Below are 11194 nucleotides of genomic sequence, written 5' to 3'. Positions count from 1 at the left end.
CAGAACCCAGTGCAAAGATGCCCCGTGGGAAGACCCAGCGGGGCCTGCGACGCGGTCAGGAAGGCTGCGAGCTCAGGTGCCCGGAGCGGCCGCTTGATCCCCAGTTTTGATCCCAATCTGCCTATTGTACGCCTACTTAGATTTCACGAGAAAGGTATTTTCCTCTGTGCATACTTTTTAGAGTCTTCCAGGTAGGAGCGAGCGCTTTTGCAGCCCACCCCAGCATCATAGAGGGCTTTGTCATCTCCTGTCTGCCAGGGAGGGATCTAGGCTGCAGTGGAGCACAGGGGAAAGTCGCTGGGTCTTTAGAGTTCTCTGCTTGTTGTAGCTTCTTGTCTCAGCCCGTCTACAAGAATGGAGATAACACCAATGCTTAACCCCCAGAGTCAGGGTGAAAATCACACACCTAGACCCGGGGAAGGCCTGGATTCATCTCAAGCTCCAGGATAAGGATTAAATATCATTTTTATACTGATTTTTTTTATTGGTACCTGGGATCAAACTCACTATCGTGCGTTGGCAAGGCAGACGCTTATGCCACAGAGCTAAATCCCCAGCCCCTAAATACCATTTTTTAAATAAAAAATTAAGTATCAAGTATTTAGCTCAGTACAGGTTTATGGTCAATAGTCCGTGCACGGTGGCTCTCAGTCTTGTAACCTGCCTCTGGCCCTGAGTAAATCCCAGGCCACCCACCCTGTATTCTATTTTACACTACCAAACTGTAGCACAGGCTTGTGCCAGTAATGTAATATAAATAGTGAAACAACACAAAGATGTTTAAAGGACTTCGAAACTTCCTGTTTCCACCTCCTTGAAGTAACTGTTACCTTAAGGAGTGCATGTTAATTACCCTGGGTCACCTAAACCACTTACCTGTCCTTATGTATAGGATTCTTCTTTTCTCCCTGCCAGGTTTTTGATTCACAAGGTGCTCAGTGAAAGATTCAAGAACTCCAAGAGATAAGACTTCACAGTTTTCCGCATAAGATAATGTAGTAGTAATTGGATGCTACTTGTACAGATTTGTCAGTTTCCCATCAAACATTGCTTGTTGACCTCAAAAGCTTTTCAGCAAAAGAGCTGAAGGAAATCTGAGTGTCTCTGAGAAAATCTATTAGTTTTGTTGCTACGGCTACAACAAGATACTATAGGCCAGTGGTTTAAACACCAGAAATTTGTTTTCTCAAAGTTATGGAACCTGGAATTTGAAGATCTGTTTGTATCAGTGGTGGGGAACCTGTGGCATACATGTTGTTTTCATGTTAACACAAAAGGTATTAACATATGAGTTGATTTTTGTAAAGTAAAACCTCAGTGTTCACGTTTAATTGCAGTGTTGGCAGTTTGTGATACATAAGTGGATTTTGGGTTGCAGTTTGGGCCCTCATCTCTGAAGCTGTTGGCAACACTGATCTGAACGTAGCTTTGCTTTCTCCTGAGGACTTAATGCTTGTGTTGTTGAGGGCCACCTTCTCCCTGTGTCCACACTCAGCTTTTTCTCTGTGAGTTCTAGCCGTAGTGTCTCTCTTCTTCCTACCTCCCCTCTGCTTTCTACTCCTTCTCTCCCCCTCGTCTTTTTCCTCATTTTCCTGTCTTCCTGTTTTGCTTTTGTTTTGTTTGTTTGCTTGAGACAGGGTCTCACTATGCAGTTCAGCTGGCCTTGAGCTCACCAGCCTAGGCTGGTCTCTAACTCACACAGATCTGCTTCCGCAGCCTCCTGGGTGCTGTGATTACCAGGGTACACCACCACACCTGGCAGTCCTCCTTTCCTTTCTCTTCCCCCTTTCCATTTCTTTTCCTTTTTCTTTTCTTCTTCCTTTTGTTCCCCTCCACCCTTTCTTCTTCCTCTTCCTCTTGCTTCTCCTCCTCATCCTTATTATCCTCCTCTTCCTTTTTCTTCTTGAATTGAAACCAGAGCCTTATACATGCTACACAAGTGATCTACCAAGCTAAATTCCCAGGCCCTTAAAAAAATTATTTTTAAATGCAGAGTCTTGCTGCTGAAAGGTTCTTGTCTTAGTAGAAATTATGGTGGTGGTCTAATGTGGCAAAAGGCCAAAGTGGGAATGCCTACCACTTCCTGCTTCTTCTTAGCCTTAAATGCAACTCCCCTTCCTATTTGCACATGAAGAAAACTCCAACCAGCTCCTCTCGCCTCATCAATGCCCACCCTAAGCGCCACCCCAGGTCAGAGGTTATGTGTGTCCCATGCCTTACATTCCAGGCAGACGAGGCCAGGCCTCTGGCAGTCATAGACTTTTCTCTGCATCCTTGGAATAAAGGCTATTTTTACTTTATATTCTCTCTTTCATCACACTGAAAACTCTTTCATAATGGTGCCGTGACTCAGAGTGAGTGGCTCCTGGGAATTCCTGCCAGTTTGAATCCCCCTGCCTAAGAACCACCTTTTTCTTCCTCCTGGACTGTTTACTTGCCCCCACTAATCTGCATGCAATAGTGACCTTCCTCACTCCATGCAGGTGGGCTACCATCCCGGGTTTTCTGTTTCCATTCCTTAGCAAACTTGTGCAGAAAACCCACCCTGTTGTCCCCAAACAGGGACACCAGTTTTCATGCTCCTTAGGCTGCACAGCGTGAGGCAAAACTGATATTTTTGTTCGCTGGGACCCCGCCCTATGGGTGACCCAGGGAGGAGAGTGGGTGTCACACTTTCAAAATAGGTGATGATCTCTTTTGTTAAGCGTGACCCAGGACAGTTTCCACATTCCTTGGGAGAGAGCTTTAAAGCTCTTATGTCCTGAGGCAAAGTTGTTCTCTCAGCTCACTTATAATTCAGTCATGGGGACCACTTCCTGTCCCCCGAAAAAACATACCTCTGGGGTACCTGGTTCATAACTGTGGTGCTCTTGGCCTCTAAAAGGCTATAAAAATCAGAAAGCTGATATTTGTTTATGCTTTTGTCACAATAGTGGCAAGTTGGCAGAAACCCTTCATTTTTAAGCCTTTTTCACTTTAAGGACGTGTCCTTCTCTCACTCTGCCTTGTATAATGGCCCTAATACTTCTGGGTTGCTCTGCTCCACCAGGATCTCTCCCTGCCCACCCGACCACTTTAGATGATGCAGCTCCTGTGTTTGTGACTCCTCCCCTGCATCTCTCATACCAAACCCCGCAGTCTTCTCAGCCAGAGGATTTTTTGCCCTCTGCACCACCCCCCCCTCCTCACCCACAGCAGCCTCTAATTCTTCCCTTAGTGTCTCTCTTCAGTCTCCAACTTCTCAATCCCCACCACCCAAGCCATCTGTTCTGTCAGAGGGTTCTTTGTCCCCTTCCCCTGCATCGCCATTTTCTCCACCTGTGTTGTGCGTTCCAGCCTTCTGGCAGGCCACATGGTTATCAGCAGCCACCCTGCTGCAGCTCATGTGGAAGACAGCTGCCATCTTGCGGCCCGCTGCCACATGCTAGGGTGCTGCCATCTTGCGACAGATCTCAGGGCCAATGGCTTCCCCCTTGTGGCCCCTTGTGTGATCAGCAACAGCCATCCTACTGTGGGTCACATGGTAACTGTCCAACAGCCTGTGTTTCCTTGTTGCATAGTGATGAGTGGCAGTTTTATAGCCAATCAATAGGCCACTCTATGGCCACAGCCTTCTCAGCCTCAGTCTCTACTCCTGCTTTGGGAACAGGATGGCTCTGTTCCCGAAGGATTAGGTGTTGGTCACATTCCTTTTTTCCTTTCTGAGCCATCTCCTCTCCACGTCCCTGGATTAAAGGCTATTTTTTACTTTATATTCTCTCTTTCATTGTGCCAAAAATTCTTTCAGCTACATTGCTACGTTCTCAAACTTTCTATGTTTTGCCTCAGTAGCTTGAATTACAGGCATGTGGTAATATACTTGGCTGTATCTTTCTTCATGAGGACGACAGTCATATTGGATTACAATCACATCTAAAGGCTTCAGTTTAATTATCACCCCTTTCAAGGATGTTTTTTAAAGTAAACTCACATGGATTAGTGTGGGAAGCCGCCTATGAATGGCGCCCATTTCCTGCTTCCGGGTTCTTCCCGGCCTGAACAAGCCCGCCAAATTGTCATATCTGCCCAGTTACCCGTGACGCTAGCCTATCAGCTTGTTAGGCGCGCTTCTCTGTGATTGGATACTGCTTCCCCTTATAAGAGGTTGTTCCTGCCCCCAACGGCGGAAGAGGAATCAACACCGAGGGTGGCGGACCTTGTCAGGTCCGGTTCGCTGTACGTAATAAAGTTTGAGAGCTGATCCTGCTCGAGTTTGGTCTCCTGTCTCCCGCGGCTCCGGTCATTTGGTGGCCCGCACGGGGAAGGTTCAGCGACGCGCGGGCGCGGCTGCTGTCACCTGCGGTACGACGGAGAACCCGGCTCAATAACAACGGAAGGCCCCGAGCACCTCTTCTCTTCACCCTGATCAGCTACGTGAGATACAGCGGTTCCCGGGACAGGTGAGTACTGAATCGCCTGGGTTGGGTGGACGCACCTAACAGATTTTGAGCGCCACACGGGTGGACGCCGGTCCTTTTTTTTTTCTTTCCCCTTGCATTTGTTTCGCTTTCGCTTTGCCATTATGGGCAACGCTGCTCGCAAACCCCTCGCTGACTCCCTAAGAGTCCTGCTGCGGACCCGAGGCATCTACATAAACCGGGTCACCCTTTCGAGGTTTCTGGATAGTGTTAATGAGATTGCCCCCTGGTTTTGGCCCACGGGCTCTCTAACCCTCCCGTCATGGGAGAAGTTAGGAGGGGATCTTAGATGCACCCGAGAAGAGGGACGCTTGGATCCCATGGTTTTACCCCTGTGGGAACTGATTAGGGCTTGTCTGACGGATAAACAAACCCCCGGGCTTTGCTCAGCCCGACAGGCTCTTGACAAAGCTCGATCCAAGTGCTCGGAGGAGCCCGAAGTCACACCTGACTTTGGGCCTCCAGAGAAACACAAGGGCTCCGATTCTGATTCAGATTCGGAGGGCTCAGAAGAGGAGGTCGTCTTTGCTAAGCATGACCCTCCTACACCGTTAAAAAAGGAACTTAGGGCTCGGGAAGATAAAAAGGGGAACCAAACACCACCCTGCCCGAGCTACTCCGCTTCGAGGGAGGAACTTAGGCCCTTCCGCTCCTTGGCAAGCTCGCGACCCATGGTCGCCCCCTTTAGGACGCCAGGCCCTACTGCACCGCCGTGGCTGGAAGAGGAGTTGCTCCCTGGGCTGCCACCTCCACCCATGGCCGCCGGAGGGCGCCCACAATCCATGGCACCGCCCTGGTTAGAGGGAGAGCTATTTCCTGGGTTACCTCCTGCGCCCCCTTCTGGGGGAGGAGGAGGACGTTCCTTCCACCAGAGGGTATGGTCGCGGCTTCCCTTTGAGTGTCCCGGTCTCCATGCATTCCCGGTACAAGTAGGAGGCAGGGGAGGAGGAGGATATTATGAGCCCTTAGAAATTAAACAACTTAAAGCTATCAAGGATGCAGTTTCAGCTTATGGGCCCAATGCACCATTTACCATGGCGCTTTTAGAGGCATTGGCTGGCCTGTATTTAACTCCGGGAGATTGGACCCAGCTGGCGCGTGCCTGCCTTTCCCCCGGACAGTATTTAGATTGGAAGTCTTGGAATGAGGAATTCTGCGTAGAGCAGGCGGCGGCTAACCGGGAACATGGCCAAAGAGATTGGAACAGAGACATGTTATTAGGGCGAGGAGCTTTTGAGGAAGATCAGACCCAGTACCCTCGCCAGGTTTATGAACAAATCAGTCGCTGTGGCCTTCAGGCCTGGAGACGGCTGGCTGGAAAGGGAGAGCATACGGGCCACCTCACAAAAATTTTACAACAGCAGGGGGAGCCCTTCTCCGATTTCGTGGCCCGCATGCTTGAGGCCGCTAACAGAATTTTTCCAGACACTGAGGCGGCTCACCCTCTCATAAAACAACTGATTTTCGAACAGTGCACTAAAGAGTGTCGTGATGTCCTAAGGTCCAACAAAAATAGGTCTTTAGAAGAGTGGACACGCCTGTGCCGTGAACTGGGCGGCCCGGTAACTAATCACGGGCTCGTTGCCGCCATGGTCGCTGCCCTTCAAGGCGCTGCCAACGGAGGCAAGCCTCGGGTAGGGGGCAATAGAAATAAAAATAGAAACAACACTTCTTGCTTTGGCTGTGGCCAACTAGGACACATTAAGCGTAATTGCCCCAACAAACAGATCGGGCAGGGAGGAGCCCCTGGCCCTGGATTATGCCCAAGATGCCAAAAAGGTAATCATTCAGCAGCCGAGTGCCGATCGATATTCGATAAAGATGGCAATAGGCTTTCAGGACGTCCAGACAATCAGCCAAAAAACGGCCGAAGGGGGCCCCTCCTGCAGGCGGGGCCCCCTCTGGCCCAAACCTTCCTTCAGTTCCAGCCCCAGCAACCACAAACACCCCAGGTCCCTTTAGGCGGGCAACCCCAGGCTCAGCAGGGCTGGACCTCAGTGCCACCTCCGACCTCCTATTAACACCCGAGATGGGAGTACAATTAGTTGAAACCTCCCTGCCAAATCCCCTTCCGCCAGACACGGTCGGACTTCTATTGGGGAGGTCCTCGGTGGCACTCAGGGGCCTTACAATCATCCCAGGTGTAATTGACTCAGATTTCACTGGCACCATCAAAATTATGGTTCAAGCCCTACAAGGCACGATTATCATTAATAAAGGAGATAAAATAGCCCAGCTGTTGGTTCTACCAAGCCTTCATGAAAACTTCCCCGCGAGAAACCTAACCCGAGGCGCTCAGGGCTTCGGCTCTTCCAGGGATACCTTTGAAGGCTTACATTTGATGTTGCAAGAACGTCCTATGCTAACCATTGACATCAATGGCAGACCCATTAAAGGCTTGCTTGACACAGGAGCAGATCGCTCAATCATTTCACAAAAAGATTGGCCTAGCTCTTGGCCCACAGATGTGGCATCCCAGAGCCTACAGGGGCTTGGGTTTGTCCACGCCCCTAAGGTGAGTGCTTCGCTCCTGACATGGCGCGACAAGGAAGGTCATTCTGGTCACTTCCGTCCCTTTGTACTCCAGCTTCCCGTATCTCTATGGGGAAGAGATATTTTGACAGACATGGGCATCACCTTAACTAACATCTACTCCCAAAAAGCTCACTCCATGTTGCTAAAACAAGGGTATATCCCTGGAAAGGGCCTAGGTGTTCACCTACAAGGCCGAACCTCGCCTATTCAAGGCAGCCCCAAACAAGACAAAAAAGGACTGGGTTTTTCCTAGGGGTCACTGAAAGCCTTCTCACACCTGAACCCATAAAAATTACTTGGAAAACTGACACCCCTGTGTGGGTTCAACAGTGGCCCCTACCAAAGGAGAAGGCAGAAGCCGCTCTGGAGCTAATTCAGGACCAACTCCAGGCGGGACATATCAGACCATCAACCTCCCCCTGGAATACCCCTATTTTTGTCATTAAAAAGCGCTCAGGAAAATGGCGGCTCCTCCATGACCTGAGGGCAGTCAATGCTCAGATGCAACCCCTGGGTGCGGTTCAGAGAGGCATGCCTGCACTATCAGCGCTCCCACAAAATTGGCCGGTCTATGTCATCGATCTTAAAGATTGCTTTTTCTCCATCCCTCTTCATCCAGATGATTCACCTCGCTTCGCTTTTACCTTGCCCACTATCAATCAGGAAAAGCCAGACCTTAGATATGAGTGGATAATGTTACCCCAAGGGATGACCAACAGTCCCACTATGTGCCAATTGTTTGTCGACGCTGTCATAGAGCCCATAAGACATAAATTCCCAAAAAATAGATGCCTCCATTATATGGACGACATCCTAATATCAGGAAAGGACCTCCCGAGCTTAGAGCAAATGCTTAGACAGCTGGTCTCTACTCTTAGAGCCGCTAATCTGCACATTGCCCCAGACAAGATCCAGCGGTCAGAGATAGCCCAATATTTAGGGACAAAAATTACTTCCTCTCAGGTATCACCATTAAAATTGGTTATCCGGCGTGATACGATCCTAAGTTTACATGACATGCAAAAATTAGTTGGGGATATCAATTGGATCAGGCCGTACTTGGCCTTACCTAACAGCAAATTAAAACCCCTGTTTGACTTACTTAAGGGAGACCCTGACTTAAATTCATCCCGAGAACTTACGCCGGAGGCAGAAGTGGCACTACAAGCAGTAGAGCGGGCCCTGACCACGGCCGCATTAAGGCGTATTAATCCAGAAAAGACCTTCGCCTTGTGCGTTCTCAAAACAGCTAGACAACCTACGGCTGTCATTTGGCAGCAAGGACCCTTGCTTTGGGTCCACCCAAAAATGTCTCCTGCTAAGGCTATTGACCATTATCCAGACGCGGTCGCTTCCCTTTCTCTAGAGGGCATCTCACGCGCTATACAACATTTTGGGGTGCCTCCTTCCTCCCTACATGTGCCATACACAAGAGATCAAATTGAAACCTTAACAACATGCCTGGATTCCTGGGCGATCCTTCGGTGTACTTTCTAGGGAACCATAGATAATCAATTCCCAAAAGACCCCCTGCTCCAGTTTGTTACCGTGCATCCTGTGATCTTTCCTAAGGTCATGTCCCCACACCCCATAGCTGGAGCTCCAATAATATTTACAGACGGCTCCAAGTCAGGCATAGGCGCGTATGTGGTTATGGGTCAAGAGCCAAAAACTATCCAATTTACTCCAGACCAACCCCAGGTGGTCGAGCTCCAGATAATACAGGAGGTCTTACGTCGCTTTCCAGGCGATGTTAACCTCCTGTCGGACTCCAAGTATGTGGTAAATGCTCTCCAAGTTCTGGAGACGGCGGGTCCCATTAAACCCTCTTCAACGGTAGCCTCCATATTCCTAGGTATTCAACATCAGCTATGGAATAGAACCTCAAAAGTGTTCATCTCACATATCAGAGCCCATACTAATTTACCTGGGCCCTTGGCGGAGGGCAATGCCTTGGCAGACTCGGCCACGCGCCCGATATGGGTCTTCACCTTTCCCAACCCTCTGGAAGCAGCCCAAAAATTCCACTCTCAGTTCCATGTTAATGCCCGCACCCTCATGGCGCGCTTCAACATCACGAGAGCACAAGCACGAGAGATTGTACGGTATTGCCCAGCTTGTGTGATCTCTTCACCCCAACAATCTATTGGCATTAACCCAAGAGGACTTCGCCCAAATCATATTTGGCAAATGGATGTTACACACATCCCAGAATTCGGAAAACTTAAATATGTTCATGTTTCGGTAGATACCGCCTCCCAGGTTATGTTTGCCTCGGCAGAACCCGGAGAAAGGGCCACCCACGCTATTAATCATTGCCTGGCAGCCTGGGCTGCTTGGGGAAAGCCCAATATACTAAAAACAGACAATGGTCCTGCCTATACCAGCAAAATTTTTATGACATTTTGTCAACAAATGGAAGTCACTCTTAAACATGGCATTCCTTACAACCCCCAAGGACAAGGCATCATTGAGCGATCCCATCGGACACTCAAGGATGTCTTACAAAAACAAAAGGAGGGAATAGGCCATGGCCTAATGCCCAAAGGAAGAATATCATTGGCACTCTTTACCATAAATTTTTTAAATCTTAATCACAATAATCATTCCCCTGCCATGGAGCACAATAACCCGTCCCTGGCCGACAAAGGGCTGGTGAGATGGAAAGATGTCCTTACAGGACAATGGATGGGCCCGGATCCAGTGATTAGCTGGACCCGAGGTGCGGTTTGTGTCTTCCCACAGGAACCAGGCTGCGAACCGCTGTGGGTCCCGGAAAGATTGACGCGAGCAGTAAACTCCCCACCAGTTCCTGATAAAGCACAGGAGGATAAGCCCGCGGACACAAGTCAACTCGACCCTTCTGGGACCGACGCTCAGCGCCCGAGACCATCTACAAACTAAAATGTCTGGTTTGGAGCTTTTTCTATTCTGTGGGTTCCTATTAATCACCCCTGTTCGCACAAATTTGACCAACACTGTTAAAAATATGACAGCTTGGCTGCAAGACACCTACCTACCTAAGTTTCACAATTTGTCCCTCATAGTCGGTCAGGAACTTGACAATATGGACGGTATCCAACTAGGTCCAGTCAGGTTCGATTTATCAACTTTAGGCAGTGTTATAGCCAGTTTGTGGGAACGCGTCACCTCCTGGTTCTCCTGGCCCAACCTGACTACTTGGATCCTGATTGCCGTGAAATGCTTGTTAGATCGCCTCATACAAACTCAGCAGCAGGTTAAGATCACAGCTATGGCAGCCATGCAAATGGCAGCAGGTGGCCCATCAGGCCAGCAGGCCGCCGCATATCTCCTTCACATTGCAGAACATCAGCTATAAGAGCTGAGTGGGCAAGCCAATGACGGGTAAGACGGGAAAAGCCCTCCCGGTCAACCTAAGACAGGCTCCACTCAGATATACATGGCCTATAAGGCCAGGGGTCCCTTCTGGAGTCAAATTATTGGCATTGAGATGCGAGACCAAGGGTACTGCAGTGCCATCCGCCTCAAAGGTTGGGGGGAAGGCAGGAATGAATGTCTATATGCATCCAGGTTCGGTTCACAAAAGCCTGGCCCTGCGAAAAAATGAACCACTCACCTTGAGCATGGTCCTGGCGCAAGGATATGCACAAAACAGGGTGATGCACAGCAGGGTATAGACCTCTACATTCTCTCATGCCTCGGCCTACAAGGTAGGCCCACTCCTAGGTGTCTAACAGCAACAAGGTCATAGACACCTTGGAGGGACCCACAGACCATCCTATTTTAATAAATAAAAAAGGGGGAGATGTGGGAAGCCGCCTATGAATGGCGCCCATTTCCTGCTTCCGGGTTCTTCCCGGCCTGAACAAGCCCGCCAAATTGTCATATCTGCCCAGTTACCCGTGACGCTAGCCTATCAGCTTGTTAGGCGCGCTTCTCTGTGATTGGATACTGCTTCCCCTTATAAGAGGTTGTTCCTGCCCCCAACGGCGGAAGAGGAATCAACACCAAGGGTGGCGGACCTTGTCAGGTCCGGTTCGCTGTACGTAATAAAGTTTGAGAGCTGATCCTGCTCGAGTTTGGTCTCCTGTCTCCCGCGGCTCCGGTCAGATTAGCATCTATTCATATGACTTCATTTAACTTTAAGACCCTTAAACTATGTTTAAGACCCTGTCTTTAAACATAGTTGCATTCTGAAGTACCAGAAATTGGGACTGTAA

Source organism: Cavia porcellus, unplaced genomic scaffold (genome assembly GCF_034190915.1).
Source record: "Cavia porcellus strain 051 isolate PalLab524CR breed Dunkin Hartley unplaced genomic scaffold, mCavPor4.1 scaffold_1, whole genome shotgun sequence".
Classification (NCBI taxonomy): Eukaryota; Metazoa; Chordata; class Mammalia; order Rodentia; family Caviidae; genus Cavia; species Cavia porcellus.
This window is presented reverse-complemented; position numbering follows the sequence as displayed.